This window comes from Heliangelus exortis, chromosome 9, assembly GCF_036169615.1.
Source record: "Heliangelus exortis chromosome 9, bHelExo1.hap1, whole genome shotgun sequence".
Classification (NCBI taxonomy): Eukaryota; Metazoa; Chordata; class Aves; order Apodiformes; family Trochilidae; genus Heliangelus; species Heliangelus exortis.
Genome location: NC_092430.1, coordinates 25,300,177 through 25,308,321, shown reverse-complemented (window position 1 = coordinate 25,308,321; position 8,145 = coordinate 25,300,177).

The window sequence follows — 8,145 nt, the reverse complement described above, 5'->3', positions numbered from 1 at the left end:
AAGAGCACCTCTGAAACCCAAACCTTTCTCACTTGTGCCCAAGATACTGAGCTGGCCCCTGTGCCAATCAATCTGCAGCACAGTCCCATAGTTATGGTGTAGTTCCTGAGAAAATTGGGGTGGGGGTGGTGGAGGTGTGTGTGTTGCCCCTTGGGTTGGGGTTTCCATACCTGTTGTGCCTCTGGGCCACAGCCCTGCAGCATCCCTGGGCAGAAATCTGCTGCTTGCTGCACCTTGCACACCTGGAGCTGCAGCTTCACTGTGGCTGATGCTGAACCAGAGGGTCCTGGAGGTCCTACCTGGTGTTCTGTGACTCTGTAGCTCTGATGGATCCTGGATTTATGTGGATACTCAAGTGTGGCATTACACTTTTGCCATCTCTTAATTTGCCTGGGTTGCTTTCATGCAGAGCTTGACAGTGATTCCTGTGCTCTTTAGGAAAATAATTGGGATTTGTGGGGTCTTTTTTTTTTTTTTTTTTTTTTAAGCCAGTGAGTTGATGCAGTGTAGGCAGAATGTCTTCTTGCTGAAGTGGAACCTTGAGCTCTCTTGCCCTGTTTGACACCTGTGCCATGCAGTGGAGATGTGGGGGCTTGTTCCTGGGAGGGTTGGTGTGATCCCAGCAGTTCTTGAGTGTTTTTATGGAATCCATGTGTCCTGGACAGCCATATGTGAAGAGAAACATAATAGTACTCTGTTCACATCTCTTAAAAAAAAAATTATATATATATTTTGCACCTAGTTTACAAACTAATACCTGTAGCTGCCCTGTACAATTGTTCACCTCGAGTCTTCAGCAAATCATATCAGCAGTTAGAGGGGTTTGTACCAGGGGCATTCCCTCTCATTCTCAATTTTTAACATTTTTCTGCTTGTGAAATGATAAAAAGTACTGTGAGCCTTAATTTTTATCCACAAATAAAAATATTGTTTGAATGTTGGTGTGACTTTTTTTTTTTTTTTTTTTTTTTTAAAGGCTTCCACGTCGAAAATGATATATTATAAAAAAGAACTGTCTGTTTGGGCTTGAAAAAGCTGGTTTGTGGCAGTCATGCTTCCTGGTTGTGGACCCTGGTGGGGTGAGGATATGTCCCTTGCTGAGGCAGGGCTGTCCCCAGGGGCTGCCTGGGGTCTGTGTGACAGGGACAGGGGACTGGCAGCAGCCAGGGGGAGAGTGGTTGCTGAAATGATCCCAGAACTGTCTTCACAAGAATGCAACTCCCCACAAAACCTCTTCCAGAAACCCCACAAAATGAAAAGAATTTTGGATTACTGACTTTTTATGTTTTTTATTATTATTATTTTTATTACGTGTATTTGGGACACGCTCATTTATCTTTTCAGCCCAGGCTATTCCTGCAATCCTGCCCCTTCTGTGTCATGTTGGAGTTTTCCTTGCTTTCATTCCCTTGGTTAAAAATACATAAATCACTTTTCTAGTGCCATCACAGCAGGGAAGTGTCTGCAGGGCACCGAGTCCTGGGCTGCTCTTGCCCTGCACTGACTCTTTTAGAGGAATCCACATCTCTCTCTCCTTTAGCCCAGAAATAATCCTTTCAGCAGAACAAAAAGCTTTTACCTTCAGATGTTTCTGTTGCACTTTACAGCAAAGGCAGCTCCAGGTTTGCACCTTGGGGGCTGAGGTTGGCTCTGGGGGTGCTGGGATGCAGTTCCACATCACCATGAGTTCTCTGCCCAATCAGCAGCAGATTGCAAAGGGTCAAAGGGTTCTGCAGAGCTGCCCCAGCTGCTCTTGGTGAGGTTCAGGACCTTGACCCACTTGGCCAAGGTGTCACAGGAGGTGTCCCAGGAAGGGGAAGAGTGTGGAGCATGAGGTGGGATAATGCAGCACCAGGAGAACATGGCCATAGCTCTGCCTGGAGATCAGGCTGAGGGACTCTTCCTCCTCAATTCAATTTCCCACTGAATTTCCCAGCTCAGAGAACACAGAGAGGGTGCTGTGGGGGTCCCCAGGATAGCAGCCTCCTTGGGGGGGGCTTACTGCTGCTGCTTTAATTGCCTGAGCAGAAAACTGAGCCCGGTTTCTTCATTACAGGATGGAATAGTCTTAATTTTTGAATGAGCTGTCTGGCTTTGGTGCTGCTGGTTCCTCTCTGGTATTGCTCACACTGCTTTTGAAGATCCCCGTGTGGCTCCCACTTGTTCAGGTTTTTATGGGTGTGATTGGTTGAAAGGGGTGTCCAGGAGCCCCTTGGAGCTGGGATTTTTTTCTCATTCTCCTTCCCCAGAGTGGTTTGAGATGCCAAGGCCAACACTGAGCTGCCTGCAGGATTTCTCCCTTTTAAAAATATCTTTTAGAGTGAAAAAAAAAACAACCAAAAACCAACCATATGGAAAGATATATTCTGGGGGTCAGTCTTTTGGACAGCTGGAGTTTGAACTGTGTTAATTAAAAGTAACTGTAATTAATAAGCAACACTCTGCTCCTTGCAGAGCCTGGTGCTGGATGACAAAGCTGAGAAGGGGTTTGGGGACTGTCCCTGCTGCCCGTGTCCTGTTGCCCCCCGGGGCCCAGCCTCCTCCTCTTTTTATTTCTTCTTATCTGTATTTTCCAGCGCAGGGCAGGGCAGGGCAGCTCTGCCAGCCCCTCGGTGCCTGCACTTTCCCTAATGAAGCAGCAATCCAGCCCCATGAATAATTGACCGGACACTCCCGGGGCTCCGTGACCCGGACACCACCGACACCGGAGCCCCGGGGCTGCTCCTGCCCCGACACGGAACACTTCATCCCACTTCATCCCAACCTCCTGGGCTCCACAGCCCACCCGAGGGGGTGCTGAGCTCCTGCTGAGCCCGGAATTCCCCTTCTTGGGCAAGTTTTCTTGAAATCTGCTCCAGGGGTTAATTTGGTTGTTGCTTGGGCAAGGTGACATGTGACAAAGAGGGTGACAAACCTAACAGCTCCTGTCTGGTGTGCCTGATGGGATCCTCGGCACGGAGATGGAATGCAGCTCGGGACTTCGGGAATGCAGTGGGAATCGGGTTTTAGGAGGTCTGGGGAAAATAAAGGAGGTTTCTTCGCTGATCCAGCAAATCCCTGTGAGGGCTCTGGGAGGATCATAGAATCCTAGAACTGGCTGGGTTGGAAGGGACCTCAGAGCTCATCAAGTCCAACCCTTGATCCACTCCCCCCGTGGTTCCCAGCCCATGGCACTGAGTGCCACATCCAGGCTCTTTTGAAATACCTCCAGGGATGGAGAATCCACTACTTCTGTAGATGTCCCCCTGCTCCGGTGGAGCTCCTGGCGGGGTGGTGGATCTGGACTGGAGCAAAGCCTGGAGCATCCCCGCACCATGCGGGAACATCCCCGCACCATGCAGGGGGAGCGGCTGCCCCGGGGGGACCTGGTGCCATCTGCCTGGGTCTGGGGGTGGCCGAGGCAGGGGTTGGACCCAGGACGATCTCCTGAGCTTATTGGGGTTTATTTTCGGTGCGTTTTGTGGTGCCGATTGCCATGGTAACGCCAGGGCATGGAGCGGGTTCTTTGTGGCTGTGGTGCTGGGCTGGCCGGGAGGAGCGAGGAGGGGACAGGGCTTCGGGCCATGGTCTGGAGGGAGGTGGCAGCTCCGTGTCTGATCCAGCCCATGGCTTCAGATGGGTCAGATCTGGGGGGGGGGGCTGCATTCCCCACCTCTGGAACCCAACCCCGATCCTCCAAGCACACAAAATCCATCCAGGAAGAATTTAAAATGCAACCTGGGAGGATGAAAGCTGCTCAGCGGGGGATTAACAGCTCGGAACCTTGGAGACCAAAGCGGATCAGCATTTTTTTTTTTTTTTTTTTGTCTGAAATTTATGCAGAAAAGTAAAGAACAGCGTGGGTGGTTCTGCACCTTTTGTTGCTGTTTGAAAGCAGATATCGAACCATGGAGGGATCTTCGAGCTCCCAGGGCTGGGGCAGGGGTGCAAGGGCACAGCCTGGCACCACCTCCCTCGCCTGCCCGCCCTGAACATCCCAATTCCCCTTGACCTTGGGAAATCATCCCCTCTCCAGACTCTCCAGCACCTTGGTGAGAGCCGGAGCTAACCCAGAAAAGCCCCAGCGAGGAGGAAAAAAAAAAAAAAAAAAAAAAAAAAAAGAAAAAGAAAAAGAAAAAGTTAATTAACATCCCCAGGAATGTTTCTTTTTGCTTGGATGTGATAGGGCTGGCTCTGAGATTATAGCTAATTTTAATTGAGGAGATAAATGGCTGAAGGGAGCCTACTTCCACTGCAGGGTTTTTTTTTTTTAATTTCAGCAGATGGAATCCCTGAACGTGCTCCCGGAGCTGCTCGTTTCTGACCCGTCCTTCCCAGATGCAGCTGGGAGCTTTCCAAAGGGCTGCCTTGGGGATTTATGGAGTTTGCTGCAAGAAGCAACTGCTCCACCTCCTTTTCATCAGGCGATCCAGCGCTTTTTACCCTCTGCCACTTTTAATGTGTTTCCAGCTGATGGAATAAATCTGGGCGGAACAAGGACGTGGCAAGGGAGCAGCAAATTGCGCGGGGCTGGATGCGTTGGGGAAAGGGACTTCAGCTCCTCCAGCCCCTGGGTGCTGCCGGGGCTCTCCCCTGGGCCAGCCCTCTCTGCACTGCGATGCAATTACATTTAAAAGCAATTAAACACCTTAATGAAGCTTTCCCGGGTGGGGTTTCAGTTCCCGGCAGCAGAAGGCAGGGCAGGGCAGGGATGCTGCCCAGCTGCACCCATCATTTGGGCTCCTGCTAATTGGATCCTGCCTCTGGAGGTTGCTCTGCTCCTCTGGGATGAAATCTAGATGTTGCCGTGGGTATCACTGACATATTTTCCAGCTCAACCTGAGCCCGCACGAGTCGGGAGGTTTTGTGCTTAAAAACCTCTAAATGGAACCTGCCGGGCTGTTAAGTGCTGCTAATTTATCCTGCGTGGGGTGGTGAGCCCTGGCTGTGTGAGCTGACAGGCTGGAGATGTCTGCACACACGGGATGAAAAAAAAAAAATAATAATAGGGGAACACTCAGTGAGAGGCAGGGGGGGGGATCTGGGAGCTGGGCTGGGGTTTGTGATCACTGTTAAAGAGAGGATGGATTTTACATGAGTTGCAGTAGAATTGCCCCGTCAGGATTTGCACCCTGCCTTCCCCTAGGCTGGGCTGAGGCACAATAAATGTCATTTTTTTTTCATCGTGAAATTTTTGTGTTTCCTTCTTCTCAATAAATGGTGAAGCAAATCAGGATAAAATTCCCTTGGTGAGGATGTGGGGCCCTCGCTGCCAGCACACAGCTCAAGCTGCTGAAATGCACACCTGAGAGAAACCTGCTTGAGAGGTGTGTAAAAAAAAGTTTTAAAACACAGATTGTGTGAGTGGTAGGAACTCAGCCTGGGAGCTTTGTGCTCTTCTGAGCAGAAAACGCCTATGGGTGTTTTAGAAAGGCTTCTTGTACTTACATCTGGGAAAAAAAAAAATTAGATTTTGTGTGTCTGGGCCAGAGGAAAACGTGGTGTTAACCCCATGGTGGGAGGCTGGGGGCCACCAGGACTTTCTGCTGGGACATGGAGCCTGGTGTTTGGTGTCAGTGCTGTACCCTGCACCCCTTCTGGTGCTGTAACCTCCCTCTGCTCCAGAGAGCCCGGGATTGTGTGTTTAATACAGATAAGTGCAGGGCTTTACTCTTGGCAGCACAGGGATTAACCCGGGGGGATGTGGCAGGGCTGGGGACCCCCCCTCAGCCCCAGGACCATGGGGGGATGTGGAGAGCAGCCTGGAGGTGGTTTCCACGTCGTGTGTCTGACTCCAGGGACAGCAGCAGGAATAAAATTCACGTTGTAGAAAGTGTTTGAAGAATGAGTGGTGGCCTTGGTGGTGCTGGGGTTGTATTTGATGGTCTTAAAAGTCTTTTCCAGCCCAAACAAGTCTGTGATTTGTTCACAGGTCCCTGTGGCCCAGCAGAGTCCCACCTGGCTGAGCTGCCCCAGCCCTGCTGTATCACCATTTCAGGGACTGGCTCTTCCCTGGGGACAGCAAGCTCCTGCATTTTTCATCAGGTGAGCCGGGGTCTCCTTACCTGCCAGAACACAGGCTCACCCCACAGCCCCATATCCCTTACCTGGCTAAATGGGCCATGACAGGAACACCTGCCCTCACACCAGCCTCTGTGCCACCAACAATGTCCCATTGAGGCTGGGACAAATCACCAGCACCTGCTTTGGAATTCCTGCTCTTTGAAGGTCACAGATCCCTCCCACCCAGGCTTGGGGAGCAGCAGGGTGTTTCTGTGCTTAAGGAACTCCTAACCAGGGGCAGGGAGGCTGGGTGAGCACAGGCTGCCTCCCACACACCAGGGACTGCAGGGTTTTTGCAGCTATTTTTTTGTTGCCAATTTCCAAGGGAAAGATCTTGAAGAATCTTGTCAGAATTCTCTAAGGCTGGAGGCTTCCTACCTGTCCAACCAGCAGGGATGGCTTCAGCTGCCCAGGGCTGGTTTTAGGGCTTCTGGGGTTGCTGGAAACCTTTCCCTCTTTGGGAAGTTCTCTTCACGGCCACCGAGGTGACACGGGAGAGCAGGCACAGAACTAGAATGTGCTCACAGCCCCAGTCTTGAGTTCTGACACATTTCCAGACAACATTGTGGTGCCATCTCTGCTGAACAGGTTGGGTGACACCAGTGCCTGTGGAAGGGAAATTTTGCTGGACTTAGACTCATAGAATGGCCTAGATTGGAAGGGACCTTAGAGATCACCTGCTCCAACCCCCCTGCTCTGGAACTTCTTCCTAAAGGGGATGGAACTGCTTATTTATAAAGCACCCAAAAGGGGCTTTTTTCCCCCACACCCATGCTCCCTGGGGCTCCAGAAACCCCCACCAGGACCCACAGCTTGGGGGACCCAGTGGGGGCTGCCCCAGTGACCAGAACCTGGAGGGAGCCAGGTCCAGGGGTGGTGGGAGCTGGGCTGGTCCTGGGTGGCCGAGGGGACCCAAGGGCAGCTGATGGAGAGGGAGGGAGGGAAGGGGAAAGAGAGGGAGGGAGAGAGGTGGTGGTGATGGATCCAAGCTCTCCTGGGACATGGTGGGAAGGCAGGGAACAACAGCCACAGCTCTGGAGCTTTGGGCTGGGCCTTGGGAAAAGCTTTTCCATCAGTGGGAGAAGAGAAGGGCTGGGAGGGTCTTGGGTGGGAAAACTCATCCAGGGCTGGGGACAGACCTGCTGTGGGTGGGACACTGGGCCAGGAAATTCCAGAGCTCCCTTTTCCCTGATTGCAGGAAACCCTTCACCTGATGCCTTTCCATTCTCCTCTGCTCAGGGCAGGGGGGGCGATTGCTCCTCTCCCCAGTCCCACGGCTTTCAAATCCTGCCCGTCCCCCCGGGGCTTTTCCCCTCTTTGCTTTGCCTCTCCCTCCCCCCCGGGATATGTTTGTGCTCCTGAGGTGGCTGCTGTGATTAGTGCTGTAATCTCCACATCGGCTTTCACATCCCCAGCCCCAGAGGGAAATTCATTCCCCGCCAGCACCGCTCCCTGCAGACGTCTTCCTGAATCTAGGAAAAACTGGAACCTTGCTCTCATCCCACGGGTGCTCAGATCCCTGAGTGGCCACAGGTCCTTCGGAAAATGGGAATCCCTGCTGGACAGGGCGGCCTGAGGAGTTGGTGGAGGAGGAGGAGGAGAAGCAGCGGGATGGGTGAAGGCTGGGATGATGCAGGGATGGTGCAGGGATGGTGCAGGGATGGTGGAAAGGTTGGTGGCAGGGTTGTGTCAGGAATGGTGCAGGGATGGTGGAAAGGTTGGTGGCAGGGTTGTGGCAGGGATGGTGCAGGGATGGTGCAGGGATGCTGGAAGGGTTGGTGGCAGGGTTGGTGACAGGGATGGTGCAGGGATGCTGGCAGGGAAGGTGGCAGGGATGGTGGAAAGGTTGGTGGCAGGGTTGTGGCAGGGATGGTGCAGGGATGCTGCAGGGATGGTGCAGGGATGGTGACAGGGATGGTGCAGGGATGCTGGAAGGGTTGGTGACAGGGTTGGTGACAGGGATGGTGCAGGGATGGTGACAGGGATGGTGCAGGGATGGTGGCAGGGATGCTGGAAGGGTTGGTGGCAGGGTTGGTGACAGGGATGGTGCAGGGATGGTGACAGGGATGCTGGGAGGGTTGGTGGCAGGGTTGGTGACAGGGA